The sequence below is a fragment of the Saccopteryx bilineata genome, chromosome 8, assembly GCF_036850765.1.
Source record: "Saccopteryx bilineata isolate mSacBil1 chromosome 8, mSacBil1_pri_phased_curated, whole genome shotgun sequence".
Lineage (NCBI taxonomy): Eukaryota > Metazoa > Chordata > Mammalia > Chiroptera > Emballonuridae > Saccopteryx > Saccopteryx bilineata.
Genome location: NC_089497.1, coordinates 65,628,845 through 65,651,479, shown reverse-complemented (window position 1 = coordinate 65,651,479; position 22,635 = coordinate 65,628,845). Strand labels below are relative to the sequence as shown.

General features: G+C 45.6%; 1 protein-coding gene across 11 annotated transcripts in view; it reads left to right on the top strand.

Annotated features, from left to right (window-relative positions):
* The window catches only part of LPP (LIM domain containing preferred translocation partner in lipoma), a 736,954-nt gene that overhangs the window by 1,753 nt on the left and 712,566 nt on the right, over positions 1–22,635 (top strand). For 2 of the 11 annotated variants that reach the window (XM_066241270.1, XM_066241269.1), the window contains exon 1: positions 3,558–3,795. The exons of 6 other annotated variants lie outside the window; for them this stretch is intronic. The gene's annotated coding sequence lies outside the window, so the exon portion shown is untranslated. Of the gene's footprint in view, positions 1–2,972; positions 3,023–3,557; positions 3,796–19,046; positions 19,195–22,635 lie in introns of those variants that run through there. 3 more of the 11 variants (XM_066241273.1, XM_066241267.1, XM_066241271.1) reach the window with 2 other exon arrangements.

Genomic DNA, 22,635 nt, shown 5'->3' with positions numbered 1-22,635 from the left:
TGCCCGGGCCCAAGGGCCCGCGGTGCGGAAGTGCCGGCCGCGGCACCGTCACGGGGTGCACGCCGTGGAAGGGAGACCCCGACTTTTTCGGGAAGCTCAGGCCGCTGGCTGGGCGGGGTTGGAGCCCTTTCCTGAGTGCCCCCTGCATGGGCTTTTCTGGGCGCCCAGGGGGCGGGGCCACACCCTGATGCTTAGAGCTTTCGCGGAATCCCAGTTATCACTGTGGAAGGGGCCTACGACCCCAGTGATCCAAGCGCCCCACTTTACAGGTGGAGCAACTGAGGTCCAAAGAGAAAGAGGGCCTACCCCGAACTCAGTCACTAAAGTCTGGGCTGTAAATAAAGTAAATGGCTCCCGATTCCTGATTTCCTTTTTCCAAGCATTTCCCCAGCGTCCACTGTGTGCCAAACACTGTGCTGGCAGGTTGGGTCAGAGAGGCAGATAAAGCCAGTTCCTGCCCTCAGGGAGCGCTCGGACCACCGAGGAGCCAAACTTGACCCAAGATAGAAAGTGCTGAGTGCCGGGGAAAAGGCATGGATAACCTTTTAATGTGCTCAGGAAAAGAATTTTGATTTCCTGCCCCCTGGGGAGTGAACAGAGCTGGCCCTTTGGAGGGGGCCCCAGCTTGATCAGAGCTTTTTTGAAGGATGAGAGTTTTCTGAAGCCAGACAGCAACAAGGAGGGAAGCTATTTGCCCGGAGTTGGGATGAGGGCGGTTGGGGGTGGAGGTGGGGGCTGTAGACCAGAAAATACTAAATAAAATGTGGAGAGTGGAGGTGAATCTGTAAACGTTACTGTGTTGGGGACATGGGGTTGAAGAGAGGGGGTACATGAGATGAGATAATCAGTGGAATTGTGTCTAAGTGCTCTGACAGAACAGTGTCTTGGGACTTCAAGGTGCTAGGGGGACCAGAACTCTCTGGCTTCTGTTCCCTTCTCAAGGATCCATTGCTTTCCAGCCCTCAATACAAAATGCAAAATTTTAAGGTCATCTTTGAGCGCTACACTTGGGAGTACCAGACTCACTTAACTTTGTTTCCAATCTTCCTTCTCTTTCCACCTCCTCCCCCTTTTCTAGCTTGCCTCCCAATAAAACTCATTCTCACTAAGGTGTTAGTGACTTAATGGTTTACCTCTTCCAGAACTTCTGCTTTAAAGAAAGCTTTTAAATGAAGGGAAGGGAAGCAACTAACTCCCTGAATAATGGTGGATGGCAGGGGGACAGAATTTCTAATAGGGCTCACTCGACCCCATACCCGATGACCATCATTTCTTCCTCCAGGGCTTTTGCCAGCACTGGGGACTGTTCAAAGGAAGAATGTGTGTCTTGCATTTAATCTTTGCAAAACAGTCCTTCAATTCCATTGCCCAGGCCTTTACAGTCTGGAAGAGAGTTGAGTAGTTGAGGTTAGCTGTCTAAATGACGGGGTACAGGTCTGGGGCCTTTGGCTTAGGCAGTCTCCCACGGCCATGCACCTTGGCTGGCCTAGAGTTGGCGTTGGGGCTGGGTAGATGAGGAGAAGCTGAACTGCTGAACTGGTTACTATGGCTGGGACTGATTAAGGACTCTTGCTTGGGGTGACATATTCTGGAGAGGTCATTGCTCTGGGGGAGATGACAGTTCCAGCCAGTGGTTGGTGGAAAAGGTGGCTTCCTTATGAAAGGCCATACAAATGCCAGGCTCAGGAGTTTGGATATAACTTGAAGACATCATTTGAGGGTTTTGAGCAAGCTGAGACACGATTGAGAGGGGAGATACTCGGAGTGGGTGGCTTCCTGCTGTCCATTTCTAGAGAGAGAGAGGCAATAATTTGGCCTATGAATATTATGTTGATTCAGTGGTAGAGCGTTGGCCTGGTGTTTGGAAGTCGTGGGTTCAATTTCTGGTTAGGGAACACAGGAGAAGCGACCATCTGCTTCTCTACCCCTCCTCCCCGTCTGTCTCTCTTCCCCTTTCTTAGTGATGGCTCAAATAGTTCTAGCAAAGTTGGCTGGGGCACTGAGGATGGCTCCATGACCTCGCCTCAGGTGCTAAAATTGCTTGGTTGCCGAGCAACAGAGCAGTGTCCCTGATGGGTAGAGCATTGCCTGGTAGGACTCAGGTCGGGGAGCATGTGGGCGTCTGTCTTTGCCTCCCTGCCTTTCACTTAATAAAAAAATATATATATTATTATTGGGTGTTCACTCATTTACTTGACATATATTACTGGGCACCTATTATGAGCCAATGGCAAATATGAAGGTTTTATAGCATTCTCCTTTATTTTAGAGACAAATAAATAGTATTTCATCAGTGCTAAGACATACTTTTTCAAATTTTAATATCACTGAAATTGGGCTGTCTTATTATCACAGATGTGTCATAGTTGAGCAATTTTTTCATTTTAAGTTGATGGTACATCTTGCAGTCAGTGGTTTAGATTGGATAACATTTGTTAATCATACCCTGTATGAAAGTGCATTATACTTTATAAAACATTTTCCCATCAGATACTCCATATGACTTTCAAAAATCCCCTGAGAATTGGGCCTGGTGACACTGATCTCCATTGTAACTCTTGCCCAAAGTTACACAGCTAATTAGAAGTATGCTCAAAATTACAACTCAGAACTTTGACTCTTGATGTTAATATGTGACTTTACCCTGCTGTGGAACTGTCATGGGTTAGTGGGGAACCGGGTAAAAGTCAGATTGGATTTGATTTCAGAACTATGGTTTAAGACGATGAGCTTTCGGCCAAGGGCAGAGTGTAACTCACAGGGACTGGAAAGCCCCCTTAGACCAGAAATTTGCTGCATTTAGTGGAAAATTGGACAGAGCGGTAGAAGATGCCAGGTAACATGATAAAAGCACAGGGTGGAGCACACAGCTACCTTTGCACAGAAAGGAGAAGAACAGTGCAGGGAGCACACAAGTTCTGGAGCCTGCCTGCTGTGAACCCGGAACTGTTTGGCCCTGAGAGGATGATGAAGAGGAGAGGAGAGGGTCCCTTTCCTTGAGCGTGTGCACGCTGTTCTTGTGGTATGTTTTGGATGCTCTGCACTAAGGAGGGTTCATTTCAGGAAAATCAGCACAGAGGGACTGGTGTCTGAAGAGAATCTTTGGGGCTAAGCAGGAGTTGCCCAGGTGGAAAAAGGTTGAGTCGATCTGTGGGGCTAGTGGAGATATAGGGGACATTTATTCTTGAGGCTGTATTTTGAATGGTTAGCATGAAGGGGGCTGTGGGAATTGGAGAAGGAGAAGACTTATTTTTTGCTATGTACACTTGAATTTATCTGGTTGGTTATAGGGACCATTAAACAGTTCTCTAGAAATTCACATGAGAACAAGTCTGGGCAGGAACTCTGAAACCATCTCTGGGAATAGGTATTTGGATGGTAATGCAGGAAGCGTAGTAACACATTTCAGTAACTGGTTGAGTGAACCTGAGACTTTGACCTTATTCAGTAATTAGGAGTCATAACCCTATGTGTGCATTGGTGGGTAGGGACTTTTCTTGGAACTTGGCTTGGAAGGCTGTGTCTTGCTGGAAGAAACTCAGGTGAGGAAGGGGAGGTAGAGTGGTGCTGTATGCAGGAAGCCTCTGTCTGGGTGGAATCCAGGGCTTGACTGGGTGTATGAGACAGAGAATCTGGGGGTGAGAGGAAGAGAGGAAGGAGTTGGGAGTGTGTGGTCTCCAGGTCTCCTGGAGGCATGGAAGACATGGCCAGTGCCTTCCTAATACAGCTCACATAAATGAGGAAGGACGCTGCTGTATCCCTGAGGCCTTCATCTGTCTGACTTCCCACAGTAGGGTGAGTGGGTAGCCAAAGGGTTGATGGAATTCATGCTTGGAAGCAGCTAAAGCACAGAATTGAGGGTAGAAATTGTTAGTCTTTCTATTGTTACTCTCTAATCATAGTAGTAATAATAATATAACTTAGAAGAATTTTTGAGTGCTTGACGTGTGCTTATGTAATTCTACTGATTTATTAAAGTCAGTTTGATGATTATTGGTTTCATTTCGCAGATAAGATGATGAATTTGGTTAAATAAGGTTACACCACTATTAAGTGACATGCCCAGTTTCCAATCTTTCCTTGATCTATAGTTTTGTCACTGCTCTTTTATGTGTCCACAGGATGAAAATTTTAAATCAGCCCTGGCCAGTTGGCTCAGTAGATAGAGCAGCGGCCTGGTGTGTGGACCTCCTGGGTTTGCCCTGTCAGAGCACACATGAGATGTGACCATCTGCTTCTCTTCCCCTCCCTCGCCCTCTCCTCTCTATCTTCCTCTCTCACAACCAGTGTCTCAATTGGTTTGAGTGTTGGCCATAGGCGCTGATGATAGCTTGGTTTATTTGAGTATCGGCTTGCTGGGTAGATCCCGGTTGGGGCATGCTGGAGTCTATCTCTCTATCTCCCTCTCACTCACTCAAAAAAAAAAAAAAAAAAAAAAAAGTTCAGATCAATGTTGATTTTCAATGTTCTTCTTCCTTAGTTTTTAATTCAGTATACATTTATTGGGCTGTGGCAGGATCATAATCAAGGGTTTAAGAGGGGTGAGAACAATCCTCTCAATTCCACACTGGTGCTCCCCCATTTCCTCTCTTACCATCCCTCTACCCTTTGGGCGTTTTTTCTCACCAAACCTAACTGGGGAAGTTAGTCTTTCTAGCAAACCATCTGCACTGCCTCCTTCAATATTTCCCCTTCTTTAGTCCTCTGTAGTGATAAGGATTTTCCTCCAGTTTTATTGAGATACACTGCTCATAAAAATTAGGGGATATTTCAAAATGAATGTGAAGCTATAAATATCCCCTGATTTTTGTGAGCAGTATATAATTGACATGTATCACTGTATAAGTTTCGGGTGTACAGCATAATGGGCCCCAGGAATGGCATTCAGCACAGTAAATAGGACCTTGTTTTTTTCATCTTTAGATCCTGATCATCTCTGGGGCCCTGAAGATATTCAGTAACTTTTTGTAAACTGAATGAATTGAAACAATATAAGCATGAATCAGTACTTGACCTTATATCTTTGCTTGTCTTTGCTGGAAGAATCAGCCCTGAGTAGAACATGGTATGACTTTATTAGAGTGATGAACAGAGGGTTCCGCTCTACTTTAAAATAAACTTCATGAGTATTGCCAGGATGCCCGTGTTAATGGTCATGTTCCCAATGCCCAGAGGAGTGCCTGGCACATGGTAGGCCCTCTGCAAATATTTGTTTGATGAAGAAAGGGATTAATGAAGTTGGTGGCAACCACAGATGGCAATGTTGAAAGAAGAGACTGTTTTTAGTGACCAAGAAGCTTGGGCCTGTGGGCACAGGACTCCACTGAGAATCACCTATGCTGTACCTGCCACAGATGGCCCTGGGCAGTCCCACTGTCGGGGTCAAGATTAGAAGTACAGAGTAGAGTCTGTAAACTAGGTCTCCTAAGAGTAACTGCAGCTGTAACTATTCTTTCACTTTTCTCTCACACAGACAGGCGATTCTGTTGAATTTGAACATTTGCTGGTTTTTTCTCCATGCCTTTGCCCTTGTCCTTGCCTTTGCTTAGGCTGTTTACTCTACCTGAAGTTCTTGGCCTGTCCACTATCTCTGCCTGTTGTAAACCTATGGATCCTTTAAGTTCAAAGCCAAAACCCACTTTGTGCCAGGAAGCCATTCCACACTCCTTGACCCCTCTGTCCCACGTGTATATGTGATCACATCTGGCTCAACCTCTTGTATTCAGCTCACCACATATGGATTAAGTGATTACCACATGTTAGACAGAAATTCTTGATACTGGCTTACAGAGCCAAGGGCCTGTTTTCAAGGATTTTGATTCTAGCATAAGAGAGAGATTGTCAGAGAACACAGTATGACCTTATTAGAGTGATGAACAGAGGGCTACTGGAAGCTCTAAGAATGGACTGACCAAGCACCTGGAAGAACAGATGGATGCTCATGGGAAAGTTTGTCTTGGGTTTTGAAGTGAGGGTAGGAGTTCATATGCTGGGCAAGGTAGAAGAGCTTTCCAGGCATAAAGACCTCACTCTATAAGCATAAACCTGAGGCAAAAGGGTGTATGTACTTGGAGATCACTGCGAAAGATGGTCCAGGTTTAGATGGCAGAGGATGATAGGATAGCTAAGAATGATGGCAGCAGTTTGGGGAGGGCGGGAGGATTATTGTTAATTTTCCAGCATGGAGGGCCGTGTTGTATCTGTGCTTCGGAGAGCTGGGGGTGTTGGGGAGGGGCAGAATAACAGCAGGTCTAAAGCCCAGGCAGGTACCTACTTTAGGAGGCTGCTGAAATGTTCCAGGACAGCAGACACTGCTTGTACCAGGTCAGCGGAGCAGAGAGGCAGCAACGAATTTTGGAAGCTGTTTGCTATTAGAGTAGTATTAGGCAGCTTAGTTCTTACTCTTATCCTTCTAATTATTTGCTAGTTTATCAGCCTTGGCTGGAAAAACTGTTTATGTGACCAAAGCTTGTAGGCGGTAGGAGAACCAGCAAGCTGGCAGTTAATTCCTGCCTTACAAGTGTGGACTGGGGCCTTGGTAGCCAGATCGACCTGCTTCCTTATTGTATGGGAGAGGAAACTGAGGCCCTAGGGAGAGGGGCAGACTTGTTCTGTCACACCCTTGTCAGCTGAGCTGCAACTGGGCTGTGGCCAGCTCTCTTTCAAAGGTGTTTTTGATTCTGTTTGTGCTGAGCCTGGCCTGACACATTCCTTCTCCACCCTCCCCCTCCCCCAGGGGCTTTGCTTAGGAGAATTTGGGAGCCGATAAAACTTAGAGATCATTGTTACTAGGCTTGAACCTTGTGCTTTGCACTTTGAAAAGAAAGTGATTAAGGCGATTCAGTTTGAATTTGTGAATTTATTTCTTTTGCTGTTATTTATGCCTGTGTCTTGTTTGTAAGGAGCAAGCTTCTTCTTACCTGCTCTCTCCCAGGTTTCTTGCTTATGATAGCCTCTCCCCCACCCTTTTTAGTTCTTTTTGCTTGCCTAAAGGTTTTCAGGCTGCCAGTATTCGATCTGATCCTCCCGTTTTTTTCCCTTCCCTCTTAAATCTTCCCATTACAACCCATCTCACAGAACCCATTAGTATTTCATAGCCTTCGCAGCACTCTTTATGTGGCAAGTGCATTTTACAGTCGTTACTGTTCAGCTCCCAACTGCGATCCAGGAGACTGGTCAGCAGGGTCCATCTTGTCTCTCAGAGTGTGGGCAGGGATTCGGGGGTGAAGAAACCTTCCCATGGGGTCCTTGGTCTTAAGTGGCCGAGTGAGAGCCATGCTCCCTTCTCAAAAGCTCCTGTCCTGCTCCTTAACTTCTTCTGTAAGTGAGCATGAGGAATTGATGTGAAAGTCCTTAGCAGCAAGCCCTGCACATAGGCAAGAAACCATTATTATTGTTTCAGTGTGTGATAATTAGTAATATTAGCTGCCAGTGTTTTTGAGTTTGGAAGGCAACTGAGAATCAGTTGGGAGACTCCAGCGTCCTGAGGGTGTGGGCTTTACTGTGCTGTCCTCTCAGCTGTCCCATCACCAATGGCTATTAGGGACGAACCAAGGCTTGTGTCTGAGCCACTACTAGCCTTGTGATCTTAAGCCAATTCCAGAATATCCCTGAGCCTCAGTTACCTTCAGACAGATCACATGATACATCACTGCATTTGTGAAAACCAGAGAAATATGCACAACAGTCCATTATAAAAGGTAATGTGGTGTGTAGTGTGGCAGTTCCTGGTGCCCAGTGTGGTGCCTGTCACACAGGGATGGCGCCTTCCCCTCTGGTGGATGTCATGGGATTTCCACTGAGCCAGATCCAGGCTTCAATCCTAGCTGTGCCTCCTGGGGTAGTCACAGGTAGTCAGCACGATTTGGTTTACTGATTTACTAATTTTTAGGCTTCTTACGAATGAGGCACTGCCGTTGAGAAAGGCGCCCTCTGCCAAGGGAGGTGAGCGCCACAGATGTGCCCGGCGTTTCTCGGCTGTGCAGCGATGTCGTCGCCGCTGAGTGGCTGTGCAGGGCTCCTCCTCACTGTGACCGTCCCACTGTCTCGGGCTTCGTTTGTGCTGTGTTTCAGTCCTGCAGGGTTTGCTTCTAGCGTAGCGATTGCTGTGTGCTAGTCTCACGTCGAAGGCCCGTGTAGTTCAAGTGGAAAACTGGTGCTGAGGGGTGGTATCAGGCCTTCTCCGGGAACTTGTGCAGAACCTTTCATTGGGCACCTAAACAAAGGCTCAGGACAGGGCAGGGCTAGTTTACTGACCTTCAGAAAATGTACTTTGGCTTCCTTGCGCCTCCTCTATGGGCACCTTTTCTACTCGAGCCATTGTCATTATTCCTTAGTCACGCAGGCCACCAACCAGCAGCTGAGCCTCCACGTCGCAGTGGGCTTCAGGAGGTAGCGGACCTTCCCTGTTAGGAGAAGATAGCAGTGTCATGTGAGTTCCCTTGGCATTGTGAGGAGACCACATTTTAGATGTTAAGGGATTCCCGTCCTCAATCTTAGCCTCCGTCTCCTTGTCTGTAAAAATGGCTGTAGCAACAGTACTTGCCTCAGAGGTAGAAGGACTGTTCTTTCTGGTTTGCCCAGAACAGCCCTGGTTTATGCCTGTGACCTGGTGTGGTATTAATAGTGTCCCCTTGTGTTCTCAGAGGTGTTCTGATTTGCAGGATAAATGATACGATCACCCCACTGGTAGGTAAGTGTGGAGTGAGGCAGTGTAAGTAATATACATGAGAGAAGGCCTAAGGTAAGGACCAAACACACATATACTGTTTTTGTTAGAGGGGATGGTAGGTGCTTAAGAAATGTTTGTTCAGTGAACTACACTGAGAAAGATAAACTCTGAGAATGTTTGAAGGGGATGTCTAGATCGTAGGCATTTGGAGTTTATTAGATTTGATAAAAATATGATAATACCTGTTTAAAATATGAGGAAGGGTCTCAAGAGTGGTGTAAATGAAGGGTTTATGGAGTGGGCGGGTCCGCTGGACCGCGTGCAGAAGCTCGTCGGAAGTGGGCGGGTCCGCTGGACCGCGTGCAGAAGCTCGTCGGAAGTGGGCGGGTCCGCTGGACCGCGTGCAGAAGCTCGTCGGAAGTGGGCGGGTCCGCTGGACCGCGTGCAGAAGCTCGTCGGAAGTGGGCGGGTCCGCTGGACCGCGTGCAGAAGCTCGTCGGAAGTGGGCGGGTCCGCTGGGCCGCGTGCAGAAGCTCGTCGGAAGTGGGCGGGTCCGCTGGGCCGCGTGCAGAAGCTCGTCGGAAGTGGGCGGGTCCGCTGGACCGCGTGCCGAAGCTCGTCGGAAGTGGGCGGGTCCGCTGGACCGCGTGCAGAAGCTCGTCGGAAGTGGGCGGGTCCGCTGGACCGCGTGCAGAAGCTCGTCGGAAGTGGGCGGGTCCGCTGGACCGCGTGCAGAAGCTCGTCGGAAGTGGGCGGGTCCGCTGGACCGCGTGCAGAAGCTCGTCGGAAGTGGGCGGGTCCGCTGGACCGCGTGCAGAAGCTCGTCGGAAGTGGGCGGGTCCGCTGGACCGCGTGCAGAAGCTCGTCGGAAGTGGGCGGGTCCGCTGGACCGCGTGCAGAAGCTCGTCGGAAGTGGGCGGGTCCGCTGGACCGCGTGCAGAAGCTCGTCGGAAGTGGGCGGGTCCGCTGGACCGCGTGCAGAAGCTTGTCGGAAGTGGGCGGGTCCGCTGGACCGCGTGCAGAAGCTCGTCGGAAGTGGGCGGGTCCGCTGGACCGCGTGCAGAAGCTCCTCGGAAGTGGGCGGGTCCGCTGGACCTCGTGCAGAAGCTCGTCGAATTGGACTCGGAAGGACAGGAAGGCTTAGTGCACGATGGGATGGGGCAGCTGAAATTGCTGTGGCCACTAGGAGTTAAAGAGGAAGACCGAGGCTCTCTGCCTGTGTGTGTACTTCAGCTGGGCTTTTGAATCTATTTTTTTCCCATCCAGTGGCCTATCTTGCTGAAGAGCTCTAAGTATAACCGTGGAAGCACAATGTGGCACTGAATTCTGTGGCAACAGCTCACAGAATAGTCTGTACTGACTCTTCCTCATGAATTTCCACGGAATGTGGTTCTTGTTTAGTGCCAGGGAAGAAAAAAAACGTACACGCCACCTGGAGCTTCTGTCCTGTTTGGTATGAAAAGGAATCAGTTTGAGGAACCGCAGTAGGGAGTTGCCACCCCGAGGGTGGGGTGCCGCCTGACTCATGGGAAAGGCAAACTCTGCAGTGACCCAGAGGTTAAGCAGCACTGTTTCTTAGAACGAGGTGAAAGTTAGGTCAGCTTTCCAGTAGCCTGATCGTTTCCAACCCAGAAATCTCTCTTCTTGGCCTAGAAACTGTACTTGCAGAATAAGGTTCCAGTAATGGCAGCTGGACAGAACACTAAAGATATATTTGTCCATCTATTTGACACAATCCTGTGTTTATTCATGCAATACCACATGCTGTGAGTACTTGTGAATGACTGAGTGGAAATCTAGTCTTGGTTTGGGGGAATGTGATCCCTACATCCAGGCAGTCATTTAGATCAATACAGTATGTAAAAGTATGTGCAAAAAGTATCTGGTGGCCCTAATTGAATGGTGACTAACTCTAGGGACTTGGGAAACATCACAGAGGAAAACACTGTCATTTGATTGGGCCTTGAAGGATGAATAGGAATTTGTTTGGTGGGCCAGAGGAGGAAGGTAGTTAAGTAAGGGAAATACCATGGACAGAGACACAGAGGTGAGAAAGTACTTGTTGCTTTGGAGAGTGGGAGTCAATGGGGATGACTGCCTAGTAGAGAGGGCTTGGGAATGAGGCTGGGACTTAGGTTGATTAAGGTCTTGATTGATGCCTTGAGGAGTTGGGACTGAACTATGAAAGGTGCATCAAGTAGGGACATGGGGTGATTGGGTCTGTGCTTTAGGAAAATAATGGGTTATAGTGTGCTGGATGGATTAGAAGGGAGGGTACTGCATATGGTGAGATGTATTGTAGCTCAGGCAAGAGATAAAGGGAAACTGAAGAGGGTTAATCAGTGAATATAAGTGACTTTTCTGAGGTATACTAGAGACCACTCATCCTCATTTAAACAAGAGTAACACCAGACTCTGAGCAGGTGACACATGCAAAATCCATAGCCTTGATCCCAGCATGACCCTGAGGTGCTCCCATCCTCTGTCCAGTGTCTTTAGAAGAATGACCAAATGCATGGCTGTTTAGTTAGTTCTCTATCAAGGAGAAGCTTTCTATCCGGTTTTGTCTTTCAAGAATTTCGTGAAATCTCTTGATTCTTTTTTTGTTTTTGTTTTTTTGACAGAGATAGTGAGAGAGTCAGAGAAAAGGACAGATCGGGATCGACAGACAGGAAGGGAGAGAGAGGAGAAGCATCAATTCTTCATTGCGATACCTTAGTTGTTCATTGATTGCTTTCTCATGTGCCTTGACTGAGAGGCTACAGCAGAGTGAGTGACCCCTTGCTCAAGCCAGCGACCTTGGGCTCTAGTCAGTGACCTTGGGCTTCAAGCCAGTGGCCTTTGAGCTCAAGCCAGCAACCATGGGGTCATGTCTATGATCCCATGCTTCAGCCAGCCAACCTGCGCTTAAGTGGATGACCTTGGGTTTTCGAACCTGAGTCCTCCATGTTTCAATCCTATGCTCTATCCACTGCACCACTGCCTGGTCAGGCATCTCTTGATTCTTAATGGAGTTAGCTCTTTTAAGAGTTATTGAATCTTGCCTGACCAGTGGTGGCACAGTGGATAAAGCATTGACCTGGAACCTGAGGTCACTGGTTCAAAACCCTGGGCTTGCCTGGTCAAGGCACATATGAGAGTTGATGATTCCTGCTCCTCCCCCCTTCTCTCTCTCCCTTTCTCTGTGTCTCTCCTTTTTTAAATGAATTAAAAAAAATAGTTACTGAATCTCGAATCACTGGTGATCTCTAAGCAGTATCTAATTGAAATGTTACAGTGAAAACTCAAGCATTGGTTGAAGACTTGATCTAGAATGTCTTTGAGGTCTATCAATTCTGATTTCCCCACAGCCTCCATTTAAAGCCCCCTCCTTTCTTCCCTCCCCCCTCCCTCCTTCCTTCCCTGCCCCCTCCTTCCCTCCCTCCCTCCCTCCTCCCTTTCTCCCTCCTTCCCTTCCTCCCTTGTTTCCTCCCTTCCTTTCTATAAGAGACACTTATAACAATCTTACCTGGAGGTCCTCTACCCATTTGGGTCCTTAGGATTATTTTAGCAAAACTGGACAGAAAGCAGAGTGCTCAAAAAGGATGACTAGGCACTAGAATGATGGGCTGCAGTTCGTGTGGAATAGTGAAGAACCACCATTTTGTGCCAGGGATTTAACACGCACTTACCAGGGAGATCACGTGGCCTAGGCCAGCCTGCATGGACCTGCTCAAAGTCAAATCCACCAGTATAGGTATGACACTTTTTGCCAGTTGCTGTTTTTATAACGCTTTACCATTAATCATGTGTTTTCCTGCAAACTACAGGTAAATCCTCACAGTAGTCCTGTGAATATTTATCATTATTTTCCAAGTTTTACTGATTAGGAATGTGAGTCTGAGAAAGATTAAGTGACTTGCTCAGGGCTCAAGCTAATTAGATATCGACTCAGGATTTCCACTTGAGTTTTCTATTAGCACAATTTCAGATTCCTCCTGTCCCCAGCCTGCAAAGAGCCCCAAGACAGGTTCTGGTTTTTGTTCATATTCATACCTATAGCATTTGCAGTGTTCTTACAACATATCAGAATCCACTTTTAATAAATGTTAAGTTCATATGTTGAATTAAGACATGAATGAATACTGTAAGTGAAGTAATAAATGACAACTTGAGTTTTAAGAATAACTTTAGTAATGAAAACACCTAATTGAACTTCTCTAAACATTAGTCAGTCTGTTATCAAAAGACAATGGAAAAGAACTTATTTAGAATACATTTACTCAACTTCATTAAACAAACAAACAAATAAATAAAACCCATCAAAACTCTTTTAGCGCCTGACCAGGCGGTGGCGCAGTGGATAGAGCATTGGACTGGGATGCGGAGGACCCAGGTTCGAGACCCCAAGGTCACCAGCTTGAGCGCACGCTCATCTGGTTTGAGCAAGGCTCACCAGCTTGGACCCAAGGTCGCTGGCTCAAGTAAGGGGTTACTCAGTCTGCTATAGCCCCACGGTCAAGGCACATATGAGAAAGCAATCAATGAACAACTAAGGTGTCACAACGAAAAACTAATGATTTATGCTTCTCATCTCTCTCCGTTCCTGTCTGTCCCTATCTCTCTCTCTGTAAAAAACAAACAAACAAAACTCATGTAGCCAAATACTCTGCTGATCTCTTACCATGCCATAACCCTAATCTCAACCTCCCAGAAGTGCCTGTCCACTTTTCTGTATACATATGATGTTTCTTTCCACTTAATATTGTTACAAAAATCCACCGGGGGCCCTGGCAGGTTAGCTCAGTGGTAGAGCGTCGGCCTGGCGTGCAGAAGTCCCGGGTTTGATTCCCGGCCAGAGCACACAGGAGAAGCGCCCATCTGCTTCTCCACCCCTCCCCCTCTCCTTCCTCTCTATCTCTCTCTTCCCTTCCCATAGCCGAGGCTCCATTGGAGCAAAGATGATGGCCCGGGCACTGGGGATGGCTCCTCGGCCTCTGCCCCAGGCGCTAGAGTGGCTCTGGTCGTGGCAGAGCGACGCCCCCTGGTGGGCAGAGCGTCGCCCCCTGGTGGGCGTGCCGGGTGGATCCTGGTTGGGAGCATGCGGGAGTCTGTCTGTCTCTCCCCGTTTCTAGCTTTGGAAAAATACAAACAAACAAAAAAAAATCCACCAGGGCTTTATATATCCATTTTTTACATAACTAAATATTTTTTTAACTTTTTTTTTTTTTTTTTTTTTTTTTTACAGAGACAGAGTTAGAGAGAGGGATAGATAGGGACAGAGAGAGATGACAAGTATCAATCATTAGTTATTTGTTGTGACACCTTAGTTGTTCATTGATTGCTTTCTCATAGGTGCCTTGACCATTGGGCTATAGCAGACCGAGTAACCCCTTGCTCGAGCCAGCGACCTTGGGTCCAAGCTGGCGAGCTTTGCTCAAACCAGATGAGCCTGCGCTCAAGCTGGCGACCTCGAGGTCTCGAACCTGGGTCCTCTGCATCCCAGTCCGACACTCTATCCACTGCGCCACCACTTGGTCAGGCTAAATATATATATATATTTGAAATTGATAGACTCTGCTTTAAACTTTACCCATGCGGACACTAGGATAGTTAATATTTTGTAAAACAGTTAAAATCAATTCAACATGTTAAAAATGCAATGATGAAATGAGTGGACAAATAACATTTTCTTCTAAATTATTTCCTAAAGGCAATTATTTCTTTGCCAATTCCACTTTCCCTTACAGTGGTGATCATTTTATTCCTTGCATTTATTATGTGATTATCTGAATATATATCTCATTTCCTCAGAGATGTGGTAGAAAATGTATCATGGTTTGGAGGGATGAACAGGTTTGGGTTCAAGTCATGGCTCTGCCACTTGTTAGCCGTATAACCTTGTCTAGGTATATAGGTACTTAGCCTCTCTGAGCCTCCATTTCATCGTCTGTAAAAGGGGATAATAGTGTATTCCACAGAAGAGACTGTGAAGGGTATTTGTGGTCAGTGTAGCAGAGCACCAAAGCCTGCCATGTGTTGCTGCTAAAAAACATGTTATCTCTCTCCTCTTTCCTCTTTGTCCGTCCACCGGATGACACTTCACATCATTTCCCTTGTTTTTATTTTTCATAGACTATGACAAATGGTAGACCTTAAATAAATATATATTGGGTGACTAAATAAGCTTTTAAGTTCTTTCAAAGGAGAATTATAGGCAGAAAAATACCAAATATTTCTATTATTTTTCATACCAGTTGCCATACTTCCTCCAGAAAGCTGTGCTAATTAGCAGTGTGAATCTGCTTTTTCTCTCTATCTTCACCAGGACTTAATTATAGCTTGCAGTTGCCTTTGCTAAATTAATCTATAAGAAATGATATTTCAGTATTGTTTTAATTTGCATTCTTTTAATTACTGAAAAAAATTCTCAAGAGGTAGTTTAGGTTTGTTTCCTCTTGTGTGAATTGTCAGGAGGCAATCTTTATTTATTTATTTATTTGGGTATTTTTCTGAAGATGGAAACGGGAAGGCAGTCAGACTCCCGCATGCGCTCGACCGGGATCCACCTGGCACGCCCACCAGGGGGCGATGCTCTGCCCATCTGGGGCTTTGCTCTGTTGCAACCAGAGCCATTCTAGCGCCTGAGGCAGAAGCCATGGAGCCATCCTCAGCACCAGGCCATCTTTGCTCCAATGGAGCCTTGGCTGTGGGAGGGGAAGAGAGAGACAGAGAGGAAGGAGAGGGGGAGGGGTGGAGAAGCAGATGGGCACTTCTCCTGTGTGCCCTGGCCAGGAATCGAATCCGGGACGAATCCGGGACTCCTGCACGCCAGGCTGACGCTCTACCACTGAGCAAACCGGCCAGGGCCAGGAGGCAATATTTAAAAAAGGTCTGGGCTGGAGAAGCTTGCTATGAAAGGGCTAAAAATATGTAATGGTTTGAGTTGCCTAAACTTTACTTATATATTAATTCATTGGTTTAGTCAATGTTTACTGAGCACCTATTATGTGTGCCAGGCTTTATGATAGGGGCTATATGTACTACAAAGAAGAAGAAACAACACATGAATACAATCAATTATCTTCAGTTCAATCTCCTCATTTCACATGGGTGGTAGCTGAGACCTGTAAGAATAAAATACCTAATTACGTAAGGTATTACAGCTTGTTTTGTAGCAGAGCCAACTAATATTTATTTGAATAGTAATTGTGATTTAAATTCTTTAGTATCAGTAGCCTTTTACAGCATGGAAACATCCTGGAAAATTAAGAATAGTGATGTCTAAACATCTCCAAACCATATCTATATTGAGAAAGCAGCGTCCTGATGTTTGGTTTAGGAAATATGATTACCTGGTTCTTCAGTTTCATATAGAACTCCTTACTAGACTTCTCTGTCTCTTAAATTTATTAATTTTTAATGAATAAACTTATTTTTAAAACAGGACTAGAAAACAAAATAATTCTGGTCCAAGCAGTTTAGACCAACTGTGAACCTTCTTGGACACGTTTTTGGTAAATGAGAAGAGTATATGACACATTTCTCTATCAAATAAAATAGTAGATTTATATTTAATAAGGCATTTATGTTCAGGTCATAAAAATTTAACTAACTTGCCATAACTATCTTGTTTAATGTCAATTAGGAGCCTCATATTTCTCACTGGTTGGATAGAATTTAATAGAACTTCAGTCAAGCGTTTATTGCTTATTTAATTCAAAATTAAGTTAATCACCATTGTTGGTAGCAACCAATTACCTTTTCCTTATTGCTATTTATTTACTTACTTATTTACTATTGAGTATTAATATTCAGCAAACTATCTTATTAAGTCTAAATAAAATACAAACAGTCCTTGTTTGTTCTCATTAGTTTGGAAGCACCATTTTCTCATCTTCCACCCCAAAGGGCCTTTGGTTTTCCCTTGGCTTTCTTTTTGTGATTTGACATCTTTATTTTCTTCTGGTTGACACCCAGCTTGGTTGAAGGGGTTCAAGAGGCAGGAGTGCACAGAGTTATGGGACCTTCTGGCTTTGGGCATAGCCAAGAAACTTCTATTCCATTCCATTCCATTCTTCAAGAATTACTGAGCCCATTCTTTGTGTAAGATGTTCTTTTAAACAATTAGGAATATGTAGAGAAGGTCATGCTGACATATTTACCTTCATTTTCTCATCCTGGTATGAGAGGATTGGACTTTTTTGCTGGGTTTCAGGGATACCATCATGATTTGGACAAGGTCTTTGCTCTGTTGGAAGACACTCAGTTTAGTGTGAGAGATGCAGTAGTAGAAATACTGGCTAAGGTATTGCTGTAGGAGCACTGAAGTTTCTCTTTTTTTAAAAAATTTTTATTTATTTATTTATTCATTTTAGAGAGGAGAGAGAGAGGGAGATAGAGAGAGACAGAGAGGAGAGAGAGAGAAGGGGGGAGGAGCTGAAAGCATCAACTCCCATATGTGCCTTGACCAGGCAAGCCCAGGGTTTTGAACCGGCGACCTCAGCATTTCCAGGTCGACGCTTTATCCACTGCGCCACCACAGGTCAGGCCTGAAGTTTCTTAAATGCAGTGATTCTTAAGATACTGTTTCCCAAAGTATTAAGAGTGTTCTATGGCAAAAAGTTTCTATGGCCAAGTAACTTTGGAAAAGTCCAAGTTAAACAAAATTAAATGGGTCTTTTTACTATTGGACTTTTCTGAGCTTTTAGTAAACTAATGTACATTATCACCTTCTAAGAGGTTTATTTCCCAAAGTTATTTGATCATAGACTTCCTTTCTTCCCCCACGATATTTATTGGGCTTCGTGTTCCAGTGTACCTTGGGAAAGCTTCTGTGAGTCACAGTCTGTCTCCTGGCATCTTTGCCCAGGCGGGTACTCAGGCAGGCACCTTAGTGCCTGTTACAGAGTTGGAAGTTCTAATTTGTAGGAAAGGTGTGCAGATGAAGTGAGTAATTGCTGACATAGGGACTTCTGGCTGGGTTTGCGGATGTGAAATCAGTGCTTTTCTTACGAAGGAGAGCTGGACTCCTAAGAGAGTTTGTATAGGAAGAGAGGCCTGGGGGGTTGCCAAAGAGTCACTGGGAGCAGAACTACTGGGAAATTCTGACATGACTGATATGGTTGAGACACCCTAACACTGGATACAACTTAGACCAATTTTTTTTTTTTTACAGAGACAGAGTCAGAGAGAGGGAGAGATAGGGACAGAAAGACAGGAACGGAGAGAGATGAGGAGCATCAATCATCAGTTTTTCATTGTGACACTTTAGTTGTCCATTGATTGCTTTTTCATATGTGCCTTGACTGCGGGCCTTCAGCAGACCGAGTAACCCCTTGCTCAAGCCAGCGACCTTGGGTCCAAGCTGGTGAGCCTTGCTCAAACCAGATGAGCCCACACTCAAGCTGGAGACCTTGGGGTCTTGAACCTGGGTCCTCCGCATCCCAGTCCAATGCTCTATCCACTGCGCCACTGCCTGGTCAGGCTAGACCAATTTTTCTTATAGCTGAAATCTGGAGTGGTAAAGGGCAGCAGACTTCTTGGTGCAGAACCCTGCTTTAGGCCTTGCTCCAACTGAGTGACTGACCATCTGCAGAAGCGATCACTTCCGTAAGGCATTCCGATACTTTGTCTTGGGCAGAGCCTCTGCCTTGTGAATCACAATGTCTTTTAAGAGTGGGTCTTGGCTCCTTGGTTGAACAGCTTGATTTTAGCAAGTCTAGTTTCCATTTATTCCATAACATACTGTTTTCTCCACCTTTCCATCCTCCCTGGCTTCCCATCTTCTGATACATCATTCTCCTACATCTAAGCCAAGCTACCCTTTTCCATTCTTCTTGAAAAGTCACATACTTTATATAATACAGTGCTGGTAATTTTCTCCTTTTCAGCAGAATCAGCAGATGGAACATCCTGGGTGAAATAGAGGCTACACATCTGGTCCACTACACATAGGAGGTTTGACCTTGGGCTGTGTTCTCTCAATACCCACTTCGTCATCCATATCTGTGCAGGAAGAGCACAGGGCAGGAATGGGGAGATCTGGGTTCTTTTTCTGGATATGAGTGTTCCCCTGTCTGAGTCTCAGTCTATCTATGAAATGTTAGGTACAGGCTAGGTGTACACTCGTTTCAAAATGTTGAATGTTAACATTTGCTAAGCCAATGTAAGTTGGAGTCAGTCTGGGTTGTTTGATCAGTCACATATTTTTGAGCCTGGCAGTATAAGGAAGTATGCAATGAACAAAGCTCCGTGTCCATGCGTAGTGGGCACTCAATGAAAACTGGTTCTTCTACTTCCAGCCTATTTTGGACTTTATATTGTCTGTTATTTTTATTTTTTTTATTTTTTTATTTATTTATTTTTTTTAATTTTTTTTATTTATTCATTTTAGAGAGGAGAGAGAGAGGGAGAGAGAGACAGACGGGGGGAGGAGCTGGAAGCATCATCTACCATATGTGCCTTGACCCGGCAAGCCCAGGGTTTCGAACTGGCGACCTCAGCATTTCCAGGTCGACGCTTTATCCACTGCGCCACCACAGGTCAGGCCTGTCTGTTATTTTTAATCATATCTTCATCTCCTCTGCCACACAAGCTTATCTGTCTGCCTGCATTCTTCCTGCTGTAAATGTTCCTCTTCCATTCCTCAGCTGGATAGTTCCCTCTCTCCTTATCTCTTGAAGATTCCTTTTTCCCTTCTGGCTCTGCCTATGGAGGGTGTCTACTCCGGAACCTTCCCAAGACAAATGGTGGTAATAATGGGGCAGATCAGGGAGGGGCAGATCAGGGAGGGGCAGTCCTGGCGAGCTGCGAATCTTTCCAGAGACTGTCTGCTCTTGCGGTCAAGGACCCCACATCGGAGGTGGGAAGCTTTCTGACTTTTGCTTGACACTGATGGAAACCTCAGTCAGTGAGGAACGTTATACATCAGAGAGAAGGATTCTCTGCTCTCTAGAATTGAGCAATGTATGGCCAGCTTCTCTGCATGGATTCTTGGCCATCTAGGAAAACTAGTCACCTAAGCTTAAGCTTGTTTTGAAGACCTTGGAAAGGCAACCTTTCACCGTATACCTGGTCAGACAGTTCAGGGATGAATATGTCAGCTGGCAGCCTGGCAGGTCGTAGACCATGGGGCCTAACGTGGGCTGGGGGGACAGAGCTTCAGTGAGCACAGGACACTGCCCAACCCAGCTCAGAGATACTGTTCACATGCGGAGAGGCCATTGGTAATGGCAGGGAGGTTTGGTTCTTCCCCAGTAAAGATTTTTAAAAATGAGCAATTTACCTTGAAAGTCTTTTGCTTCTTCTCTTTTGTATTAAACATAATTCCCACCTTTCTGCCTTTGTGATTAATCCTTTGGATTTTCCCAGTCTCATAGGCTTACCTGAAAAATCCAGAAATATATTGAAAGCTTTAGTCTAAACGTATAGTTCTTAAGAACCTGGGCTTTGAAGCTATATTGCACCGTGGCTCTACCATTTAATGCCTCAACTTGTTCATCTTTTTAGGTCCCTGTTGTCTCATCCATAAAATACGAATAAAAAAATTACCTATCTTTTCGTTGTGAGGATCAAAGGAGTTAATACACCTCAAGCCCTTAGAACCAAGCCCGACACATGATAAGCCCCATTAAATATTAGGTACTATTATTATGTGCTGTCCTTGTCAAGTCAGAAAATTGTGATTTGGAAAAGATATTAGACGTGAGTATGTTCTTTCTGGTCATTTTTTTTGAAGAAACTTTTAATTTTGGAAAAATTTTAGGTTTACAGAAAAGTTGTATACTTGTACAGAGAATTTTCATACACCTCTCACCCAGTTACCCTTATTTTTGACATCTTCTATTACCGTGGTGCATTTGTGAGAACTAAGCGACTGGCATTGGTACGTTACTGTCAGCTAACTTCTCGACTCTGTTTGGGTTTCATCAGTTTTTCCACTGACATCCTGTTTCTTTTCCAGGATCCTGTCCAGGGTTCCACTCGGTCCCTCTGACTGATTGGTTTCTATTCAGCCTTAAAACTTGGCAGCCTGTTCCCCTCCACCCCGGATCCCTGCCCCAAAGCTAGCTTGTTTCTTCTCTGCTCTGTCTCTTCAGTACTCTCTATTTTCCTAGCTCTTCCAACATGGTGATTGGACAGTCTGTCTCCCTCGTAGGAATAGGAGCTCCATGAGTTCAGGGATCGTGCATGGCTTGTTCGCATTGTGTCCTCGTCCCCCAGCACAGCACTTGGTATGGGGTGGGTGCTCCAGAAATATTTATTGAATGAAAGTAAAATGTAGTTGTCATATCCCTGTGGGTTTAAACTTTTATTTTTATCTTTTAATAGCTGAGGAAGAATGTTGCACCTATAATGCTTTTTTAAAGATATTTTATTCATTTTAGAGTGGGGAGAGAGAGAAAGAGAGAGAGAGAGAGAGAGAGAGAGAGAGAGAGGAGAGAGAGAGAGAGAAAAGGGGGAGCAAAAAGCATCAACTCATAGTTGCTTCCTGTATGTGCCTTGACCAGGCAAGCCCAGGGCCTCCTCCCAGCGACCTGAGCGTTCCAGGTAGACGCTTTATCCATTGCGCCACCACAGGTCAGGCTACACCTATAATGTTGAATGAATAAACTGAAGTGGCTGCGGAGGAAGTGGGACAAGATAGGATCCATCTCTCTTGCTCTCTCTTGCTTTTTTTTTTTTTTCTCTTGGAAGGGGCTTAGGCAAAGCAGGGCTTAAAAATCACCACAATTCAGCCTCTTTGTTTTCTGGGAAGGAGACTGAGGCTCTCAAATAGAAAGTGACAATGCCAGGAAAAGCTGGAAGCCCAGAGAAGGAAAAAAAAAAAAAGGATGATCCCATCCTTGTTGTTGAATAAACACACGAGCAACAAGAGGAACTCAGAGAGAGCAGTCTCCTCTGCTATACTCCTGATCAGTTGTCCTTCTCTAGAAGGTGGGTCCAGTGGTCAGTGATACCTCGCAGTACCACATGCTTACACAGCACCACAGCTGGACTCTGTGAAAGTCGTGAAACACGGTGCTCAGTTTTAGCAGAGCAAAGGTTCTCAGTAAACGTTTGGAAAAAAAGAAAGCAGAAGCCTTGAATATGGGAAAGCTTTATCCTCAGAACTTATTTCAAGAAGACTGGGATAAATGGATGCAAACCCAAGAACAATCATTCTTAAGGAAATCTGTGACACCCAGGAAGGGAAACAGTGCTTGTGTTTTCGAATAAGCAGGATGCACTGTCTGTTCTTATTCTTGGAGGCTTTTATCATACAATACCACATTATGCTGCAGTCTGACGTTCACACAGATTGGATCCCAAAATTTCTTACAGGAATTAAAAATACAAACTTGTGGGCAGTATGTGTTTTATAAATTACCGAAAACAGTGGCATAAAGACGTAGCATAGGAAATACAGTGAAGCCTGTGGCGGGCACCGAGACCAGGAGGGAGACGTGGAGGAGGCAGCCGGGGAGGCACGGGAGCTGGGGAGCGGGCTGAGGCAAGCAGGTGCACAGCCTGGGGTCCGGTGCCAGTGGAGGTGGAGGGAGGCCATCTCCATAGCCATCTCCATAGCTGACTGAGGGCAGTGAAGGCAGGGGCAGAACCCCGGAGAAGTACACCCTCTGTGTAGCCTTTAAGAAAATGTTTTTAAGACTTTATTTCTTAAGGCCAGTTTTAGGTTCACGGCATAACTGAGAGGCAGGTACAGAGGTCTCTCCTGTCCCTTGTGCCCCACACATGCATAGTCTCCTCTGCTATGAACATATCCCAATAAAGGGGTACATTTCTCACAAGTGATTATTATCATCCAAAGTCCGTACTTTCGGTTGGGGTTCACTTTCAGTGTTGAACAGTCTGTGGGTTTGGATGAATGTATAATGACATGCATTTATCATTATATTATACAGAGTACTTCCACTGCCCTAAAAATCTTCTGCTATATTGTTCATCCCTCCCTCCTTTACCCCAGCCCTGGCAACCACTGATCT